We start from the raw sequence: 23,611 nt of genomic DNA, 5'->3' as shown, positions 1-23,611 counted from the left end.
CCTAGAGTGTGCCTACTGAGCTGAGCTGCAATGGGTATGCTAGGAGGTGTATAGGGTTGCTGGAACTGTGAGGCCTGTATTAGTTCTACATGAATCTATGACTCAGTTTTGTTAGTGACCAGTGCAGATGTGCTTTAAGTCAATATAACATAATTTCTCACTAAATCCTGATGAGGATTACGATAGAAACTAATCCACTGTACATGAGCCGAACTTAGAAAAAAATCCCCTCCAGAAGCAAAATTCTACTTGAGAAATGCTCAATCCTAGATTCAGAACAGCACAATACAACCCAGAAATACTGTAATAATGGCTTGGGAAAAGGGTGATTTTCATTCACCTACCACTGAAATTGGAATTCTGTGTGGATTTCAGACATGAGTGTCACAAATATGCTTGTAATATAGAGAAAACATTTAGGTGAGTAAAATATTTATATATTATATATTAGCTCATATATGCTAACATTCTTTTTCATGTTGATATAATTAAATGGTGTTTTCTTGATCTTATGCCCAAAAATACTATTTTTATTTCAATTGGGAAAAGGCTTCCTATTTATTCCTGCACTTTACCAGAAATTTCTGAAATTGTGAAACAAATGCTGCTTCAAACAAAGCATTCAAAGCTCACGATTGCCCATTTGCACAAAATAATTGTGTATTTATTAGGAAGTCGTGCTATCTGAAACAAGCCATGGAAACCTGATAATCCTGTAGCATTTTTTCAAAGCACGATCAAAGCAGACTACAAAAAGTATGGTGTCTGTCTCTTTAAGATAACAAGAAGTCTGATTTCATTCAGGGCAAAGCAACAGGCCCACGTATCAGCAGCAGTCCAATTCTGACTGTACTGACAGTGACTGGATTAATCCATCATGTCATCAGTACTCTGATGGCTGTACCAGTGCCTTGTCTCTGTATGAGTACGAAGAAAACTGTGGCAAGCTAGGAGGTAAGCAACACTTAACCCCCGCAAGCCTTCTGTTCCTGCTGAGCACAGAACAATTTCTGTCATGTCAAAGAGGCCTACTTAGTGACAGCAAATCCATACTAACCAAGAAAATCTACAGTTGTGGCATCTCCTTGCTCCGTAGCCTTGTTACAACATGAAAACATATCATCACTATCACTGAAAGAAATGCCTTAATCATTTGCTCTAACACACAGTAATAACGGTGTTGCGGCTATTCTTCATTACAAGGCAAATAGATTTCATCTGGAAATAATTAGATATGTAAATAATTGTTTCTGATTAAGTTTGAATAATAAATATTATGTTAAATAAGAATGCATTCATTAAATCTAACAACGTTAAAATTGTGTGCACATGTGCTTGTTATGGGATTGTTTTGGAGTCATGAAAGATTTTCTCATCCTGACAAATATTAACAGACAAATCACAAGGTAGCACATAAATTATTCCTTAGTTCACCTTCATTTTAAGCCAGATATTAATATTTTGATAATATTAATATTAATGGACTGAAAAAGGGTCCTTGACCTGAAACACTAACTCTCTTTTCCCACATAAGCGGTCTAATTTGTAGAATATTTCTGGAACTGTCTGTTTTTCCTTTAGATTTCCAGCATCTACAGTTTCTGTTAGGCTTTCATTGATATTTGCCTTCTGCATGATATGATTTATTCAGTCTGCTTGATCAGTAATATAAATTCCAAGTTTTTTCTTTAATTATAAGAATAATTTAGGAACACGGGGAAAATTGGGATATTTCCAGTGTTCCATGTTACTCTTCTTTCAGCACCCCCTCACCTTTTCCCTTGAGAATGACATAGTAGTCTTTCAGTGGAGACAGTCTGTCCCTGAACCCAACTGTTGTCAATGGTGATTAAATAAATTACTGGGAGTTCCAATATGTTAGCAAAATGTCTTGAATAGCAGTCTTACGTCTTCTAGAGAAAAACATAGAGTTCTAAAAGGAAAATCGCTTATAGAATAAATATCAGCTGAAAAGGAGAGCCCTATTTCAAAACATAATTTATAGCAGACCTATTTCTGAGGGCTTAGATGAGCATACAGCAGTTGTGTGTGCACTGCACATGACACCCCTGCAATATGTAAAACTAAAATATTGCATCACATCACCCGGAAGGAAAATTTACACATTGACCAAAATAATTTAATCCATTTTAGGGCTATTTCCTTCACAAAATTGCTAATGCATTCTTACATGAAATCACTCTAGAACATCATATTTATGAAAAGTAAGTTATTACATTTCCTCTTAGAATTTAAAGAAACATTGCATTAGAAATGAACATCTGTTTAATCATTGTGTTCAGTGAATATTTTGTCAAAAGTTCGATTGCTGGAAAATTCCATAGAATTCCAAGAAATCAGATTAATTTGAAACGGGATGGGTTGCAGATAAGAGTCTGAGAATTAAACCATTTGAAGAATAGAAAACGGTGAAGGTCAATGTGATGGTGAGGGTAGAACCGAGTTGAGTTTAGTTTATTGATTTGTTTATTAGTTTAGTGATTATTAGTTTACTGAAAGATAGAGCAGGTGGGTAATAGACTGCAAAAAAAGCACAATGTGGCAAGTTGCTGGAGAATTTGATGGGGAAGGGGGCAGGGATAAAGTTGAATGTCCTGGATTGTGGATCACACCACATGACAGTAAACTGGGTGGGGATGGAGGAGTGATTAGTGGATGTCAAACTGACATGGTTGTTATCATGAGAAGGTCACAAGCTGAGTTTTGGGTGGGGGAGCAGAGGTTAGTAGGATGGAAATCATTATATTGTGGGGAGGTGGGAATCTTACAGAGAACTGGATATTACATTAGTTAAACAAGAAAGGAACTGAGGAAGAGATTTCTGTGCTGACAGGGCACATTTAAGTGATATGAAAGCTGGTCTCACTAGTGTCTGGCGATGTGTGTGAATGAAATCCCAGAAGTGCCATATGGTGGCCATGATACCCAGTTGACTGTGCACATCTGAACTCCTCTCTTTCTCAGTGAATCACTGCACTGAAGGGAAAAGATGGACCTTGAACATAATCATTCTCTGAGTTTCCTTTGGTGTATTTTTTCTTCAAAATTGACACAATTGAGCTGCCATGCAATTTGTGGGCAAATGACTCCATGGGAGTACACTTGAAACTTCATGTGAATTTCCTGCAAGCTACTCATCATTGATTGCACACTCAATTAACTCGGTCATTTTATTTGCTGCTGAACAATGTGGAACCATAATCCAGTCATTCTGAACGAGCAACTTAAACCTTTCATGCTTTGATCAGTCAAGTTCCTGAAGTGGAAAAATTATTTTTTTCCCTTATCAAACTGACCTGTTGTGAGTTAATGCAATAAGTATATTAGATTCAACAATCTCTAATCTCTTCTTAGTCTAATTAACATATATTTAAATACTAATGAATTGTCCATGGCTGGTGGGGGGCTCCATTGATAAACAGCAGCCAATACATACCCAGGAACCTGTGGAGACTGTTTAGTAAGATCTCAACAGTGCGTGTCAAGTTGTGTACTTTTATTTCATTATAATTAAGCACTCAAACAAAATGATAGAACATAAAATTGACCGCCAAAAATAATCAATATCTTCTCCCTTTTGTGCATAATGTAGCATGCTATAATATCTATGGGTAAAGACATCCACTCATTAGTGAATAAAAAATTATCTGAATGTTGATTAAATATCTATTAGAAAAAAAAAAACAAATCTGATGATTAATATAACGTTTAGAATGAAATGACAATAAGGAGTTATGCTGGTGCCACCTGCAAGTAAGAAAAATAAAATTGATGGAGAAATCCCAACAAATTATTCAGCCAAAGTGTGGGGTAGGTATTTTACACAGAGAGTGGTGGGTGCCTAGAATGATCTGCCAGGGATGTTGGTGGAAGCAAATATGATGGTGGCATTTAAAAGCGTTTTCAATATCATATGGATATGGGACATGGATCATTTGCAGGTGGATGAAATTAGTCTTTCTTGCCAAGATGTTTAGCACAAACAGGCAGAAGGGCCTGTTCCCGTGCTGTACTGTTCTATGTTCTAAAGTGAAAAGACAGGATTGACAAAGGTCTACAAAGAAGTCACCTGCAGTATTGTTCAGATAATTGTATAAATTATTAAATGGAGATAGGAGAAACTGTAGATGCTAAAATCTTGAGCAAAGTATACATTGCTGGAGGAACTCAGCAGTTCAGACAGCATCTGTGGAGGAAATGGACAGTCAATACTTTGGACTAAAGCAGGGCCCCAACCCAAAACGTCGCCTGTCCATTCCCTCCACAGATGCTGCCTGGCTGCTGAGATGCTTCAGCACTTTGTGTTTTGGTTATCATTCTCAAGTCTTTCAGCATCAGTATCCTGGAAACCTACTACTATTACTTGTAACATCAAGATTATGATGGAATACTCATTGTTGCCAGCATAGGTGCAGCTCCATGAACATAAAGGAAAGTTCATTGTTCAACTACCAATACAGCACCCTTAAGTGGCACCTCATCTCCCACCCAAACATTCTCTTTCTCCATCATTGCTGCACTGATACTGCAGGGTGTAGAATTTATTCTGCAGTCATTCACAAAGCTTTCTTTCAAGGTAAAACCATAAAATTGTTATAAAGTATATTATATAATCAGTCCTCCAGCCTTCCGGCTACTCCTCCTTTTCCCTTTCTTGTCCCCACCCACCCTGATCAGTCTGAAGAAGGGTTTCGGCCCGAAACGTTGCCTATTTCCTTCGCTCCATAGATGCTGCTGCACCCGCTGAGTTTCTCCAGCTTTTCTGTGTAACCTTATATAATCAGCATGTGGTTTTCTATAGAACCAACCACAATCTTCATAATAGCAGTGCTGATGTTCAGGTAACAAATTAATTTTATAGAGTCCAATGTGTTTGATCAGTTATTATTTATTCCATCTGGCTGCAACAAACCCATGATCGCTATCTGTAGACAATTGATCCTCGGTGTTGGGGTTGGCATTAACCAATGATAATAAATAGTCAGCAGAATTTACTAAAGAACATTTGAAGTTACAGGGTTTGATCTAAAAAGGCCATTACATAACCATATAACATATAACAATTACAGCACGGAAACAGGCCATCTCGGCCCTACAAGTCCATGCCGAACAACTTTTTTCCCTTAGTCCCACCTGCCTGCACGCATACCATAACCCTCCACTCCCTTCTCATCCATATGCCTATCCAATTTATTTTTAATTGATACCAATGAACCTGCCTCCACCACTTCCACTGGAAGCTCATTCCACACCGCTACCACTCTCTGAGTAAAGAAGTTCCCCTCATGTTACCCCTAAACTTCTGTCCCTTAATTCTGAAGTCATGTCCTCTTGTTCGAATCTTCCCTATTCTCAAAGGAAAAAGCTGATCCACATCAACTCTGTCTATCCCTCTCATCATTTTAAAGACCTCTATCAAGTCCCCCCTTAACCTTCTGTGCTCCAGAGAATAAAGACCTAACATTCAACCTTTCTCTGTAACTTAGTTGTTGAAACTGGCAACATTCTAGTAAATCTCCTCTGTACTCTCTCTATTTTGTTGACATCCTTCCTATAATTGGGCGACCAAAATTGTACACCATACTCCAGATTTGGTCTCACCAATGCCTTGTACAATTTTAACATTACATCCCAGCTTCTATACTCAATGCTCTGATTTATAAAGGCTAGCATACCAAAAGCTTTCTTTACCACCCTATCTCTATATGAGATTCCACCTTCAAGGAACTATGCACGGTTATTCCCAGATCCCTCTGTTCAACTGTATTCTTCAATTCCCTACCATTTACCATGTACATCCTATTTTGATTTGTCCTACCAAGGTGCAGCGCCTCACATTTATCAGCATTAAACTCCATCTGCCATCTTTCAGCCCATTCTTCCAAATGGCCTAAATCACTCTTCATTATCCACAACACCCACTATCTTGGTATCATCTGCATACTTACTAATCCAATTTACCACACCTTCATCCAGATCATTGATGTACATGACCAACAACAAAGGACCCAACACCAATCCCTGAGGCACCCCACTAGTCACCTGCCTCCAACCCGACAAACAACCATCCACCATTACCCTCTGGCTTCTCCCATTCAACCACTGTTGAATCCATCTTGCTACTCCTGCATTTATACCCAACAGTTGAACCTTCTTAACAAACCTTCCATGAGGAACCTTGTCAAAGGCCTTACTAAATCCATATAGACAACATCCACTGCTTTACCCTCGTCAATTTCCCTAGTAACCTCTTCAAAAAAATCAAGAAGATTAGTCAAACATGACCTTCCAGGCACAAATCCATGCTGACTGTTCCTAATCAGACCCTGTTTATCCAGATGCTTATATATATTATCTCTAAGTATCTTTTCCATTAATTTGCCCACCACTGAAGTCAAACTAACAGGCCTATAATTGCTAGGTTTACTCTTAGAACCCTTTTTAAACAATGGAACAACATGCGCAGTACGCCAATCCTCGGGGACTATTCCCGTTTCTAATGACATTTGAAATATTTCTGTCATAGCCCCGGCTATTTCTACACTAACTTCCCTCAATGTCCTAGGGAATATCTTGTCAGGACCTGGAGACTTATCCACTTTTATATTTCTCAAAAGTGTCAGTACTTCTTTTACTTTGAAACCCATAGTATCCATAGCTACTCTACTAGTTTCCCTTACCTCACATAATTCAATATCCTTCTCCTTGGTGAATACCGAAGAAAAGAAATTGTTAAATATCTCCCCCATCTCTTTTGGCTCTGCAGATAGCTGTCCACTATGTCTCTCCAATGGACCAATTTTATCCCACGTTATCCTTTTGCTATTAATATAGCTGTAGAAACCCTTTGGATTTACTTTCACCTTACTTGCCAAAGCAACCTCATATCTTCTTTTAGCTTTTCTAATTTCTTTCTTAAGGTTCTTTTTACATTCCTTATACTCCACAAGCACCTCATTTACTTCATGCTGCCTATAATTATTGTAGATCTCCCTCTTTTTCCGAACAAGATGTCCAATTTCCCTTGAAAACCAGGGCACTTTCTAATTTTTAATGTTTCCTTTCAACTGAACTGGAACATAAAGATTCTGTACTCTTAAAATGTCCCCTTTAAATGTCCTCCATTTCTCTTCTACATCCTTCCCATAAAACAAAATGTCCCAGTTCACTCCTTTTAAATCATTTCACATCTCTTCAAAGTTAGCCTTTCTCCAATCAAAAATCTCAACCCTAGGTCCAGTTCTGACCCTCTCCATAATTATATTGAAACTAATGGTATTGTGATCACTGGACCCGAAGTGCTCCCCAACGCATACCTCCGCCACCTGTCCTGTCTCATTTCCTAACAGGAGGTCCAACACTGCCCCTCCTCTAGTAGGTACCTCTATGTATTGTTGCAAAAACTATCCTGCACACATTTTACAAACTCCAAACCATCCAGCCCATTTACCAAATGTGTTTCCCAGTCTATGTGAGGAAAGTTGAAAGTTGAAAGTTGAAATGATTACATGCAGTATTATTTTGAAAGGTAACAAGAACAAAACATTTGTTTTACTACTGTAACTTCTTATTGTATATATAATCATAAGATCATAAGTGATAGGAGCAGAATTAGGCCATTCGGCCCATCAGGTCTACTCCACCATTCAATCATGGCTGATCTATCTCTCCCTTCTAACCCCATTCTCCTGCCTTCTCCCCATAACCTCTGATACCCATACTAATCAAGAATCTATCTACCTCTGACTTCAATATATCCACTGACTTTGCCTCCACAGCTTTCTGTGGTAAAGAATTCCACAGATTCACCACCCTCCAACTAAAGAAATTCCACCTCATCTTCCTAAAAGAACATCTTTTAATTATGAGGCTATGACCTCTAGTCCTAGACTCTCCCACTAGTGGAAACATCCTCTCTACATCCACTCTATCCAAGCCTTTCACTATTCTGTACGTTACAATGAGGTCCCCCGATATTGGAATTCATCTTTAATTCCAGGAGCAGTTTTTAAGCATCTACAAACTTCACTAGGTTATCTGGTAAACCAGCCAATTTGCATCATAACATGACTAAACATATAACATTGTATGTGTCTATGAAACACCATGGATTACAGCCAATGCTTCAATTGAAGTAGAAGCAATTAAGTAGTCAAGCATTAACTTGAAGGCCATCTCCATTATGTGGTTGTTCCCTAGTTCGGACACTAAAAAAGAACAATGTTTCAGGATGAAAAGAAGATCAAGAATATGTTCAATTATAAAAGCAGGCACAGGTTCTCCATATGATGGAAAATAACTCGATGTTCAACTCCCAATTATGGAACTGAATTAAACTTGCTGGGGGTGCAACACTCTCAGCTACCAACCTTCTGCCCTCTCCACTTATAAATTCTGTATTCAGGATGGCTGAGAATTATATTTCTACATTTTGAAAGGATGAACCCTCTTTGATCTTGAAGGTTCAATATCTAACTGTAATATTTTTCTTTCCGAATGTTTATTAAAGGTTTTAACAGGTGACATAATTGTCACTTTTCAGCTAAAGGGATAACATTTTATTGTTTTGTTGCATTAATCTATTTACTAATGGGCCTGTCATACTTAGGCGATTATTCAAGCGACTGCCGGTGACTGTCAGAGTGGAACACATACACACATCGCTTCCTTCACCAGCTCGTTATGCAAGCGGGGGACAGGGCAAGTGGGGGAAGCACTGTCTGAATGAAATCCACATGATGCAAAGCCAAGGTGATACAGACACACAACGCAATGAACAGGAAGGTTGGTGTAATTAAGCCGGCTAAGCGCAGTGTAGGGAAAGTCCTTTGGGAGAGGGGTAGAAGGGGGGAGAATGAGGGAGAAGGAGTGGAGACAACTTTTAAGAAGCCATAGATACACGGCTGTGAAGTTCGGCGAACAGTAACATTACCGGTCGGTTATCCTTGGTTCTGAAAACTACTGTTTACATTTTTTTTCCCACAATGAGCCAATGAAATTCACCAGTCAGCACTGGTTACAACCTACGAAAGCCTATGAGAACCTTCGACCTCCTGGCAACCCACTAGGTCCTCCTGGTGACCCACCTACAGCACGGGAATTCTCGCTACTCTCCAACGCGGCTTCATTGTGGTCGCCTCTAATTTTTCAACATGTTGAAAGATTTGCGTCGCCCATAATGAGGCCGCAACTAGTTCTCATAATGTGGGAATTCCTCACGACCATGAAGGCAACTTCTCGGCAACCACCCGCAAACATGTGGCAACCATGTGGCGACTGCATAGTCTCCTGCAGTCACTTAAAAAGTCGTCTACGTGGGACAAGCCCATTACAGATTAAAAAAGCATTTAATAATGATTTTTTTCACTATTTTTCAGTGTTTGTATAAGTGCAAGCGTATGTGCCAATCAAATGGCTGCATACATATATGTTCTTGCTACAGTCAGAAATAATTATTCGTAACTGGCCAGACACAAAATACTATCTAAAGTTTATTTGTTACCTGGGAGTCTGCACTGCCTTCATATGGATTTGGTTTGGTTTAATGTGAAAGCAAAAGATGCATTTTTATTGTACCATATAATAATTTTCTAATTCTGTCTCCGTGTTAAGTTTGGTAAGTTAAGAAATTTTTTTTTTTTAACAGCTTAGCCTTGTAAAACTCATATGAAAAACATTATCCACCTTTCATTTTTACTCCATTGCATAAATCACCAATTTGTTTCTTCCTAAAAGAAGAAACCAATTACATCTAATTTGATTCTAAAACCAAACAATACTTACAACTTCATAACATTACAGATTTCACTTCATTTTCTGCAATTGAGAAAGACCTGCACTGCTTTATCCTTAAAAAAAATGTAATCCTTCAGAGAGGCACACTAAGTGATAAAAATCAATGCCGTGAATAGGAATTGCCTGGGAGGGTTCAAACCAGTTTCAAGATAAGGGAAGAGATTAAGGCATGTTTGCTTCAAACAGTGCTGCCAAGCACTTCAGGCTCACCTTATTCGACCAAATACCTATCCGTTGTCACCTCTGCCATCCCATATCAAACTTTCAGGAAACATGAAGCACCCAAGGCACCTAATCAATAATGAGATCAGAAGATGTTATCATTAGAGAAACAGCTTTTGGATATTTTCTTTGGAAAATCTTGTCTTGGGGAATGCATGGGCCAGGTCCTCTTGTCAGTGCCTATAATGCACACAATGTGATTGAATGAGTCAAGATAAAGAAGATGAAGCAAATGGAAGAACAGAAACTAGTAGAGGAAAGTAGTGAAATAAGTACACTGCATAGTCAGGGGGAAACATAAATTACCGTCAAGCGCATGCATTTGTTTAGTCATGAGAACATACCAATTTTAATAATTTTAATTCACAGAGAAAGCAATGCAGAGATACTCTGCTAAAGTGTAGCAGCATTTCAAGTCAAAGTTTAGTTTATTGATGTAATTTTTTTAAATAATAGGATTTAAAATCTTTGTTTGAAACTCTAACATATAAATATTATATTGCCTACACAAGTTGTCACATACATATTTATAATGTTGAACTATTAAAACATAAAACATAAAACTATTAAAACATCAATCTGAAGTCTCGACCCGAAACGTCGCCTACTCCTTTTCTCCATAGATGCTACCTCACCCGCTGAGTTTTTCCAGCATTTTTTGTCGACTTACTATTAAAACATAAATGCCACTTTGACCAAATTGAATCCAGATGCTTACAGTCTATTTTCACATCACATTGGATCAGGAAAACCGGAACTATCTTCAGGAATGCCAGTCATTCGTTTATCTCTTTACTATCTATTGGGAAATCATCCAGGAACTTCAAAGGCTGGACATCCACACAAAACCAGCTTATTTCTCACTGGTATCAGACTCCTGAACTAATCACCTAATATGCAGCCACTTCCCAGACATGTTGCCCCATACTCTTAACTCTACCTTATTTGGTTATTCCGTTACCATACCTTGGTGTTTTTTACACAACTTGAGATTGTACTATAATCATTACACCATTCTGTTATTTGCATTCATCATTACTATTACTAAAACTCTCATCTTGACAACTTCCGGTCTGCATTGTTTTTAAATTTGCACAAAAACGGTACTGTATATTGCTAGGATTTGTTGCCACCTTACTCATCATTCTCCTCTGCTCCAGGCCACAAGGTTTTGTTCCGATCAGTGGAAGATTACAAAAAATATGAAGGTTTAAAAAATCATGAGATCAGCAGATTGGTCTTCCCGCATGTCAGTCACGATGAAGGTAACGCCCCTTCCGGCACCCGCTGGAGAAAAAAATCCCCGGAGGCGGGGCTGAGTCCATGAGCACATCCAGAAGCCGCCCCCAAAAGCCCCTGCCCCACAAACCACCCTCCCCACACATTCCTCCCCCTCCTCCCAAACACACCCCTCCCCCTCCCACAAGCAAACGTCCCCACTCCCACTCACACTCCTCCCCCCCACAACCATCATCCCACCCCCCTCTCCCCACCCTCCTACCGTGTGCTCCAAGCACATCAAATTTTGTTCCGATCGTTGGAATATTACAAAAGTTATGAAAGTTTACAAAATCTTAAAATTAGCAGATTGGTCTTCTCTCCTGACTGTCACCAGGATGGCAACGCCCCTTCTGGCACCCGATGTTAATCACCGGGGTGAGGAGAATAAAGCCCCGGAGGCCGGGCTGAGTCCAGAAAGCCGTGTGTGAGAGTCCAGAAAGCCATGAGTGCGCGTCCAGACGTGAGTGTCCAGAGAGCCATGAGTGAGTGTCCCGAAAGCCATGAGTCGTTGAGTGAGTTTTCAGAAAGCTGTAAGTCGTCGAGTGATTGTCCAGAAAACTGTGAGTCAGTGAGTGAGTGTGCAGAAAGCCGTGATTCTATGAGTGAGTGTCCAGAAAGCAGCGTGTGTCCAGAAAGCAGCGTGAGTCAGTGAGTGAGTGTTGGGTGCCTGAAGGGGTGTTGCCGTCCTGGCGACTGACAGGAGAGAAGACCAATCTCGGTGAGTGAGTGTCCAGAAAGCCGTGAGTCAGTGAGTGAATATCCAAAAAGCTGTGAGTGAGTCCAGAAAGCCGTGTCAGTGAGCTTGTGACCAGAAAGCCGTGAGTCCGTGAGTGAGTGTCCAGAACGCCGTGAGTGAGTGTCCAGAAAGCCATGAGTGAGTGAGTCCAGAAAACCGTGAGTCAGCCGCGCCTGCGCAGTTGTGGGCTATGGATGAGTGATGGAATATTGTGTGAGTGGTGGCATGCATTTTGGTAGTAGGAATAAAGGTGTAGATTATTTTCTAAATGGGGAGAGAATCCAGAAATCAGAGGTGCAAAGGGACCTGGGAGTGCTGGTGCAGGATTCTCAAAAGGTTAATCTGCAAGTCGAATCAGTAGTAAATAAAGCAAACACAATGCCAGCATTCATTTTGAGAGGGCTTTTATACAAAATAAGGGATGTAGAGCTGAGTCTCTGTAAGGCCCTAGTCAGGCCACTTTTGGAATATCGTGAGCAGTTTTGGGCACCATATTTGATGAAGGATGTGCTGACTCTGGAGATGAAGTTTACAAGAATGATCCCAGGAATGAGTAGGTTAACCTATGATGAGCGTTTGACGGCACTGGGCCTGTACTCGCTGGAGTTTAGGAGAATGATGGGGGACCTCATTGAAATGTAAAGAATAGTGTAAGGCTCGGATAGAGTGGATGTGGAGAGGATGGTTCCACGAGTGGGAGAGTCTAGGACTAGAGGTCATAGCCTCAGAATTAAAATACATTCTTTTAGGAAGGAGGTGAGGAGAATTTCTTCAGTCAGAGGGTGGAGAATCTGTGGAATTCTTTGCCACAGAAGGCTGTGGAGGCAAAGTCAGTGGGTATATTTAAGACAGAGATAGATTCTTGATTAGTACCGATGTCAGAGGTTATGGGTAGAAGGCAGAAGAATGGGGTGAAGAGGGAGAGATAGATCAGCCATGATTGAATTGTTGGGCTGACTGGCCTAATTCTACTCCTATCTTTTATGATCTTATGAAAGGTCTCGACAGAAATGTTGCTTCTCTGTTCCCTGTACAGATGCAGTCTTACCCATTGAGTTCCTCCACCGGTAGAATAAGCAACTGCACACTAGCCCTACCCTACACACACTAGGGACAATTTACGATTATACCAAGCCAATTTACCTACAAACCTGTACATCATTGGAGTGTAGGAGGAAACCAAAGATCTCGGAGATAACTCGCTCGGTCATGGGGAGAACGTACAGACAAGCGCCCGTAGTCAGAATTGAATCCAAGTCTTTGTGCTGTAAGCGCTGTAAAGCAGCAACTCTACTGCTGCACCACCGTGCTGCCCGATCATGTGCTAGTAATTCCCACCATTTGGGAATGATGGTACATTTTTGGCTCGGGATTGTAGCAGACATAATTGGAATCATAGCTTGCGTGTTGTCATGGAATGGAGACAAATTTCTGAATGCAGATAAATTTGGGAAGAATTTGTCCCATTTTCCTTCCAGATCCTCCACAACAACAGTTGCACCCCATGCACAATTCAGTGTAAATTAGCTAACACTGCAATAACAGAGATCAGAGTTCAAAAATATTATTCATAGTAATGATGACAACAAAATTATGATTTATTGATTATTTTTTTGTGCACTAATGTATTAAAATATCCAAAGATAGACACGAAAAGCTGGAGTAACTCAGCGGGACAGGCAGTATCTCTGGATAGAAGGAATGGGTGATGTTTTGGGTTGAGACACTTCTTCAGAAACATCACCCATTCCTTCTCTCCAGAGATGCTGCCTGTCCTGTTGAGTTTCTCCAGCTTTTTGAGTCTATCTTTGGTTTAAACCAGCAGTTTAAATTTGCAGTTCATTTTCATTTAAATCTGCAGTTCCTTCCTACATATTAAAATATCCAAACTGGATCAACTGTCTGCATTCACCTCAGGGCACTTCATTGAGCCAGAAACACAATATCAGCTTCAAAGAGTAAAACACTCAAGAGGCTCAACACCATACAAAAACAACAGGATTGGTTTGATAATACCCCACCACTGGCTTTTGTAATGACTAATTACAGAAAATACCATTTAAAAAAATATCATGGCGTCTTCTTTGGCGCTCAAGCTTAATGCCTTCAACATTTATACATGTATAGGCTGTAGATGCATAGGAGTGAATCATTTCTGAAAATCAACTATCCTGATCTCCATTTATCTGTGTCCTGTTATCTCCACTGGGACAGGATCTAGCAGCACCATGGGGCATTGTCTCTGCAACCTAGAGGCAGTAGTAGTTCAAGAATCCCGCTCCCCTCCCCAGGCAACATGGAATGTCAGTCATTTCTCTATCCTGCGATGAAATAAAGAAAGGAGAACCTAATTATAACATAATAGAAAATCTCCCGTGATGTCTTCAACAATTCAACTAACCTGGGAAGATCACTTCATCAAAGCCTACCTGATTTTAAATACCTTGGCATTTACTACTCATTTTGCAAAATGATTCGTCCATTTGCAATCAATCAGTTTCATAATTTGCTTTAGATTTGCTTCTTGAGCACAAAAGTTGGGAGAGAGCTGGGCTGGTGTTTACGATACCTTGCTGCATTCTTCCTGTCTCCTCGGGCAACACATTAGGAATGCTTACTCAGCCAGTCAAAGTCAAACCCCAGCAATCAGGTGACAATCAAGATTTCACTAAAAAGGGATTCTTCTGCTCCAGATCTGTAAGTGTACACACATTGCTGGAGTTGACAGCTTGAAACTGAGAAATGCATTTGTGACTTTGTCATGACATTTACCATGTAAGTTAAAATGCACAAACAGACAACTCATGTTATCAACGCCCTTCTGCGTGTTAAAAAAAAGATGAAATTCTGCAAAATGATACTTCTATAATTTACTAGACCAAGTGGGACCCGTTGGGTCCCGTCCCCTCAATGTGCGGTTGCGAGGGGAGGGGGCCGGCCTGCCGTGTCACACAAACACTAACCAACCTCTCACACACACACACTAACACCCCCATTGATATTATATTAATATTATTAATTCACTCCTTTTACCCCATCCCCGCCATATCCACATGCATAGCCCCCAACTCGCAGGAGCAGCTAGAGAGGGAGGGGGATAGATAGAGAGGGACACAGAAGCACAGAGAAGGACACTGAGGCATAGAGAGGGACACAGAGGGACACAGTGTCATGCAGAGGGACACAGAGGCACAAAGAGGGACAGAGAGGGACACAGAGGCACAAAGAGGGACATAGAGGCACAGAGAAGGACACAGAGGCACAGAGAGGCACACAGAGGCACACAGAGGGACACAGAGGGACACAGAGGCATGCAGAGGGACACAGAGGCACAAAGAGGGACAGAGAGGGACACAGAGAGGGACAGAGAGGCACAGAGAGGGACAGAGAGGGACACAGTGTCATGCAGAGGGACACAGAGGCACAAAGAGGGACAGAGAGGGACACAGAGAGGGACACAGAGAGGGACAGAGAGGGACAGAGAGGGACAGAGAGGCAGGGGAGCTTGCTACCTTTATGAGCTGGGGTTCCTATTTGCGCCGTCTTTTGAGCAGGCGGCCCTGCTGCTGCGAGCAGGTGGACAGTCAAAAGCAGTGGAGGGCCGTCCAATCGTGGCTTCCGCGAGGGGAACTCCACCCACCCGTATGACAGATGATCGGGTGGGGGAGACGGAGAGGAGGTCATCACCCGTGACGGCCAGAGATCGCCAGGTGGGATTGGGATCACCAGCGAGGAAAAGGCGTCACGATTCCCTGAGTCCCAGCGATCGATGGAGGAATCGCAGGTCTCCATAGACGGCCTCTACCAGAGGGAGTAATGACCACCACGGCCACCTTCCCATCGTGCTGCCTGCACACTCACCCATGCCCGCACGGCAATAACGGCCGCCGCCATGTTCTAGAACTTCAAGGCGCCCAGCGGAGTGTACAGCACGACCTGAGCAGCAGTTTAAAAACACTAAGTGACAAATTAAAAAAAGTCGAAGTACAGAAGACAAACCAGGGGTGACGTCACTCACAGCATGAGCAGGGGCAGGCAGTCAGATCCATTGTGACGTCATCAGCGAGACCATCCCGTTTATTTCCTAAGTTATTTGAGATTTGTGAAAATTTTCACAAATAACAAGAAATAATGCATTCAATTTTCAGGTAAGGCAATTTTTGATTTCACGGGATAAATCTCTACCAGAATATGTAACAGTTTCACCGTTAGCGCGTCGTTTCTTCGAGTAGATGTGATTGCACACAAACAAATAAACACATAGATGCACACGCACACACACACGTCCATATCCAAGATCAGAGTTTTATTATTATAAGGGCAAAGAATACAGATAAATTAAGGTCTGCAAATTTCAAAAGTGTTAGTCTCCAAAAAAAAATCACATGAACATATTTTGATTACAATTTACAACAATTTTACCTATTATACTGCTGCAAAGATCATGTATATCTCTGTGAGTGACAGTTTTTACACTGCACTCATTGCCCTTAACAATATCTAAAACATGCAATCCTTGGTCAGTGGGTTGGAGTTTAAGTTTTAGAGAAACCCCGTGGAAACAAGCTCTCTGACCCACCAAGTCCACACTGACTACTGATCACCCATTCACCTTAATTCTATATTTTCCCACTCTACCATCTGTTCCCTGCACACCTCTTCTGCGTCGTCTCCAAAGCGTCTACATCTTTCTTGTAATGGTGATGTCCCTCTCCAATACTTTAAATGTAGCACGTAATTTGACATACTCAATGCCCTTACCGATGAAGGCTAACATGCCACATGCCTTCTATACCACTGTGTCTACTTTTGTTGCCATGCTCAGGGAATTATGGGCTTGCAATCCTAGATCAGTTCACCTTCACAATGTGTAGGAAGGTACTGCAGATGCTGATTAAACCAAAGATAGATACAAAATGCTGGAGTAACTCAGCGGGACAGGCAGCATCTCTGGGGAGAAGGAATGAGTGACATTTCTGGTCGAGATCCTTCTTCAGACCCGAAGAGTCTGATGAAGGGTCCCGATCCAAAACGTTACCCATTCCTTCTCTCCAGTGATGCTGCCTGTCCCGCTGAGTTACCCCAGCATTTTGTGTCTATCTTCCCCTTCACGATGTGTTGCATTAAGAATGTTGGAAGTACCATCAAAGATGCCTGCCGCCCTAACCATTCCATTTTCTCTCTTCTACCTTCTGGGAGAAAATATAGGAGCATGAAAACCCAGGCTTCCAGACTTAAGAATAGCTTCTTCCCCACTGCTATCAGACTCTTGAACCAATCACTTTTTTCAGACCCCCTTCCTGGAGGAGCTGCACCAACTCTTCCCCTTAGCTCCACCTTGTTAGGATATTGCATTATTGCATTTTCCTACCTTTTTGGGAATACTTCAGATTGCACTACAATCTTTGACTATTCTGTTGTTTTGCACTTGTTGAATATATTGTATTTATCATTACCATGAACATTGTATGCACAATGAGCTTCATTCGAACAAGGACCTTGGGCACTGGCTTCAAGTCATCCTAGATCACGTGCTCCAACAGCCCCCAGTGTGACTTTAATCCACAATTGTTTGACACAAAACCTGTTCATGGCCATGGCTAGCATTGGTCAGCATATGCATGATTTTCTAAATCAGTACATTAATCTGGGTTTAATCCTAAAGAACAGAATTTTAAAAAATCACAATTCATTCACTGAAAAAATATAATGCATTTTTGAACATTGGAAGTTTAAATCATCTTTCAATCCTTATTGAAATATAATTCTGCTATTAAGCATCAGGCATTATGAAAAAATAGCAAGCTTATTACAACTTATTTTCATAAATTTCATAATACTTAATGCTATTATCAGCACAAGTTAAACATCAGTTAAAGAGATGACCTACTGAGGTTGTACATGAGTAAATGAGTAGTGATACACCATTTCTTACAGCTTCCCCTCAGGCAAATACCCTTCCCTTAAGCCAAAGCGCTGGGGCTTTTTGTTTCATTACTCCATGAGAAAAGTGAGAAAAAGGCTTAACGTATCCTGGGAATTGAAATATTCAGTCCTGCCATATCAACATCTCTGCTCGACTTCATGCAAGGTGAATATTTATAGCACAGTTCAAATTGAGCCCAGAAGAAAGATAGGTTCAAGTGCAAATTAATTTCAGATTATCACAACAAAGGCAATCAAATCTCAACAAGCTTGCCAGCAAAATGTCTTCTTTCAGTCCCCAAGTCCCTTCCTATCCCCAGCTCACAACAAAGACCTTTCAGCTCATATTAGGCTAATGAACTAATGGAGCTGTCTGTCTACCTGGGCCATGTTTTTTTCTCTCTTTCTTGAAATATGCAGTCAGAACATGTCATCCTGAGGTAAAGACCATACAAAAAAAGGTGGCATGGGAAGGTCAACGTTTAGTATTTGTGAAGTGACAAAATAAACAGATAGGAAGCCGTGGCTGGAGACCTGCACATCGTCATGTTGGCTTATCCTATGGACCTGATCAAGGGAAATTGACAGTGTTGAAAGATCTTGGAATCTATCCAACAGTTCTCTAAGAAGAGGAAACTCAAAAGCCAAACTGCATGGATCACCTCCCCTTTCCATCTATCAGCACAGCTTTTAAATGACCTAAGAGCATACTTTATCCTATGGGAAACGGTGAGGATAAAGGGACTGAAATTCTGAAGGAAAATTAAGTCAAGGCTCATTACTTTTTCAGCAACTTAGCAAAAGTATAGAGAGACACATATGCAAGTAGATAGAGGGCAAGGGAGATTCCATTGTAGGATATGGAAACTCCTTTACTTAACAGCAAATGCAAGTATACAATCTGCTTCCTTGAGAATCACGTTATTTTTCATGCTGACATTTTAACTCATCTGCTCATTAAAATATATAGAAAACCCTTGCGTTCATTATATTGTCAATCACTGGCTCTTTTATTTGTGAGAAAATGTCATTCATCCAGTTTTCAAAATAAACAAGTTTTCTGCCACAATGCATATGCAAAAAAAGGGCTTTCTGCCCATGCCAAACAAGGGATATATTTTTTTAAAGATACACTTCACAGAATATACTTAACTAAAGCATCCAAATTAACTTACAATGCAAAGTCTTGCCAGCCACCTTCATTGTGATGTAAAAATATAACTGAGGCACTCAAAAGGTTAAAGGTCACATTTGCATGAGTACAATAAACACTCATTCATTTTGGCTGATTTCTAAAATTGTTTTATAAAATATGTGACAAAATATATCTGAATGGCAAATGTTCTTACAAAGAAAGAAAGGATAAATTTACATAGAGCTGTTCACAGCCTCAGGCTGTCCCAGAGCATTGTACAGACAATGGATTTCTTCTGAAGTATAAACACTGTTAAAATGTACTTGGAGCTAATGTCACATTTTTTTTTTTCTTTGCAATGATTTTAGTAAAATCATTTTTACCTTTAGCTATACAAGTGTGACTGTACTGCAGAAGCAATTGTCAGATAGATCAGAGTTGTGCAGTTTGCTATTTATCCATACAGGTTATATTGTATATATTAGTCTTGAGCTGGAACTTTTGGAGTACAATGAATGTAAGTAAAGAACCATACTATCCTATGTGAATTTGTAAACATTATGCAGGAAGCACTGTAATGAGAAGAAAGACATGTGGAAAGTTTTCCTGGATTGGTCATTTTCAATGTGTACAGAGCATAATCACAGATTCTTGATTGGTAAGGGTGTCAGGGGTTATGGGGAGAAGGCAGAAGAATGGGGTTTAGAGGGAAAGATAGATCAGCCATGATTGAATAGCGGAGAAGAATATGGGCCGAATGGTCTAATTCTGCTCCTAGCAGTTATGAACAAATTGCATTTAAAATTTAGAGACCAACGATGGAAGAAGGAGATCTTCAAAAATGTGGTTTTGCGTCAAGCCAGAGATGTGTTATATCCAATGTGAACTCAAGCAAGTGTGATTTATCCCCCAAAGTAGAGTATCATCAGTCTTGAAGAACAGCCCTGACCTAAGACATAATTTGTTTATTTCTCTCCACAGATTCTGACTGACCTGATGAGTTGAAGCACCAATTTTTTTTTTTTGCACAAAATTATCAGCATCCGCAGTCTCTTGTGCCTTCATCACCTTGCTTAGTTGTACTGCACCTACCATTTTGTTATTTTTCTTTTCTTTTTAATTTTAACATATGCACACTTTTTATTCAAAGTAATTTTGCTTTAAGTATGACTGAATCCAGAATCAGGCCCAGAACCAGCAGCACATATGAGTGGCTGCAGAATTTACAATGCTGGTTTGAACAATGATTGTTATTTTAAGACTGTCATCGCTTTAAGGGTAGTGTCAGGTGCCTAACTGCTGTCTGAGTTGCAACAATGTTTTGTCGAGGATTGTGAGAGACTCTCTGTGATGAGCTGTTGAATAAAGCAACACACAAAGCTTTCAGCTTCTGCAGTTTCTTACGTCTGTTGTATAAAGCACCTTTGTTTGAGCTCCTCATGTCTCCGCTGTTTCACTCTGTGTACATTTGGCACTGGAACACATACTTAACAGCGGTGAGGCTTCCTGGAGGTGTGAACCAGTTTCAGCTTTGCTTCAACGTTAAACGTGTGAAGTGTAAATTGGGGATTTAATGTGGATTAAGTGCTGCCTTGTGTGGCCATTTTCTTCAAGATGGCTTTAACCACAAGAACTGTCATAAACACATTTAGAGATAGAAGACCTACATTTTGTAGTGGCCTTCTTAATGTTCAGTGCCTTAAAATGTAAACACTATTGCCAAGATTGAAAATGGGAATAATTTTGTAAGCAGCAAACTCACATGAAAAACCAATATGAGAAGAACCAGATCAAGGATAAATATTGGACTGCACTATCTTAAATCTAGATCCATCAAAGTGGTTCATTTTTAACAGTGTGTTCAATTCTGGGGGCAATTAATGATGGGCAATAGATGTCAGTGTTACCGACATCATCCACATTCTTTGAGCCAATAAATAAGTGAAAACTCTATTAACATGGGAGCATAGCAAAGGGCCTCAATGATGTCATGATCATGACCATCTTCAAGACTGGAGACAAATATGATGTGGACCATCTCCTCTCCTCCACCCATTACAAGGGTCATCCTCAACCATTCAATCTGAGCATCTGAAGAGGTGCTCTTTGAATTACAGAGTGGATTCCATCCATCAAAAAGTACAATGGACAAGATCTTCTCTGAGTAACTTGATCAAGTAAAATGCAGAGAACAGCACCTTCACCAAAAACTTGTCTTCTTTGAACTCACAAATACTTTGAATGTGTCAATGGTGAGTGATTGTTGTCAAATGTTCCACAATTTGACCTAAATCTCTCATTTTAACAATTTCTACAAAATAACTTGCAAGGTACATTTCTAAGCCAAATGGTCCACAATAGAAAGGTGCCCAAGAGAAGACTGTGTTATAACCATATAACCATATAACAATTACAACACGGAAACAGGCCATCTCGACCCTTCTAGTCCGTGCCGAACACATATTCTCCCCTAGTCCCATATACCTGCGCTCAGACCATAACCCTCCATTCCTTTCCCGTCCATATAACTATCCAATTTATTTTTAAATGATAAAAACGAACCTGCCTCCACCACCTTCACTGGAAGCTCATTCCACACAGCCACCACTCTCTGAGTAAAGAAGTTCCCCCTCACGTTACCGCTAAACTTCTATCCCTTAATTCTCAAGTCATGTCCCCGTGTTTGAATCTTCCCTACTCTCAGTGGGAAAAGCTTTTCCACATCAACTCTGTCTATCCCTCTCATCATTTTAAATACCTCTATCAAGTCCCCCCTTAACCTTCTGCGCTCCAAAGAATAAAGCCTTAACTTGTTCAACCTTTCTCTGTAACTTAGTTGCTGAAACCCAGGCAACATTCTAGTAAATCTCCTCTGTACGCTCTCTATTTTGTTGACATCCTTCCTATAATGAGGCGACCAAAATTGTACACCATACTCCAGAATTGGCCTCACCAATGCCTTGTACAATTTTAACATTACATCCCAACTTCTATACTCAATGCTCTGATTTATAAAGGCCAGCACACCAAAAGCTTTCTTTACCACCCTATCTACATGAGATTCCACTTTCAGGGAACTGTGCACAGTTATTCCAAGATCCCTCTGTTCACCTGCATTCTTCAATTCCCTACCATTTACCATGTACTTCCTATTTTGATTTGTCCTGCCAAGATGTAGCACCTCACACTTATCAGCTCCATCTGCCATCTTTCAGCCCACTCTTCCAACTGGCATAAATCTCTCTGTAGACTTTGAAAATCTACTTAATTATCCACAACCCCACCTATCTTAGTATCATCTGCATACTTATTAATCCAATTTACCACACCATCATCCAGATCATTGATGTACATGGCAAACAACAGTGGACCCAACACAGATCCCAACCTGCCAAACAACCATCCACCATTACTCTCTGGCATCTCCCATTCAGCCACTGTTGAATCCATCTTGCTACTCCACCATTAATACCCAACAATTGAACCTTCTTAACCAACCTTCTGTGAGGAACCTTGTCAAAGGCCTTACTGAAGTCCATTTATACAACATCCACTGCTTTACCCTCATCAATTTCCTGAGTAACCTATTCAAAAAATTCAAGAAGTTTAGTCAAACATGACCTTCCAGGCACAAATCCATGTTGACTGTTCCTAATCAGACCCTGTTTATCCAGATGCTTATATATATTATCTCTAAGTATCCTTTGCATTAATTTGCCCACCACTTATGTCAAACTAACAGGTCTATAATTGCTAGGTTTACTCTTATCCATTTTTATATTTTTCAAAAGTGTCAGTATTTCCTCTCCTTTGAATCTCATAGTTTCCACAGCTACTCTACTAGTTTCCCTTACCTCACATAATTCAATATCCTTCACCTTGATGAATACCGAAGAAAATAAATTGTTCAATATCTCCCCCATCTCTTTTGGCTCTGCAGATAGCGGTCCACTCTGACTCTCTAATGGATCAATTTTATCCTTTTGCTATTAATATAGCTGTAGAAACCCTTTGGATTTACTTTCACCTTACCTGCCAAAGCAACCTGATATCTTATTTTAGCTTTTCTAATTTCTTTCTTAAGATTCTTTTTACATTCCTTATACTCCTCAAGCACCACATTTACTCCATGCTGCCTATAATTATTGTAGATCTCTCTCTTTTTCCGAACCAAGTGTCCAATTTCCCTTGAAAGCCATGGCTCTTTCCAATTTTTACTATTTCCTTTCAACCGAACAGGGACATAAAGATTCTGTACTCTTAAAATTTCACCTTTAAATGTCTTCCATTTCTCTTCCACATCTTTCCCATAAAACAAACTGTCCCAATTTACTCCTTTTAAATCATTTCGCATCTCCTCAAAGTTAGCCTTTCTCCAATCAAAAATCTCAAATCTAGGTCCAGTTCTGACCCTCTCCATAATTATATTGAAACAAATGTTATTGTGATCACTGGTCCCGAACTGTTCCCCAACGCATACCTCTGCCGTCTCATAC

The 23,611-nt window shown here is 40.3% G+C and overlaps 1 long non-coding RNA gene across 1 annotated transcript; it reads left to right on the top strand.

The window, feature by feature from the left end:
- The first annotated feature begins 561 nt into the window (after positions 1–561).
- Positions 562–22,872, top strand: LOC129711439 (uncharacterized). The gene is made up of 3 exons (XR_008725845.1): positions 562–954; positions 8,630–8,805; positions 20,097–22,872. It is a non-coding gene; the product is annotated as an uncharacterized LOC129711439 (long non-coding RNA).
- Positions 22,873–23,611: the final 739 nt, after the last annotated feature.

The sequence above is a fragment of the Leucoraja erinacea genome, chromosome 2 (genome assembly GCF_028641065.1).
Source record: "Leucoraja erinacea ecotype New England chromosome 2, Leri_hhj_1, whole genome shotgun sequence".
NCBI lineage: Eukaryota > Metazoa > Chordata > Chondrichthyes > Rajiformes > Rajidae > Leucoraja > Leucoraja erinaceus.
Note: the sequence above shows the minus strand (reverse complement) of the source record. Positions and strands in the feature narration are given on the sequence as shown.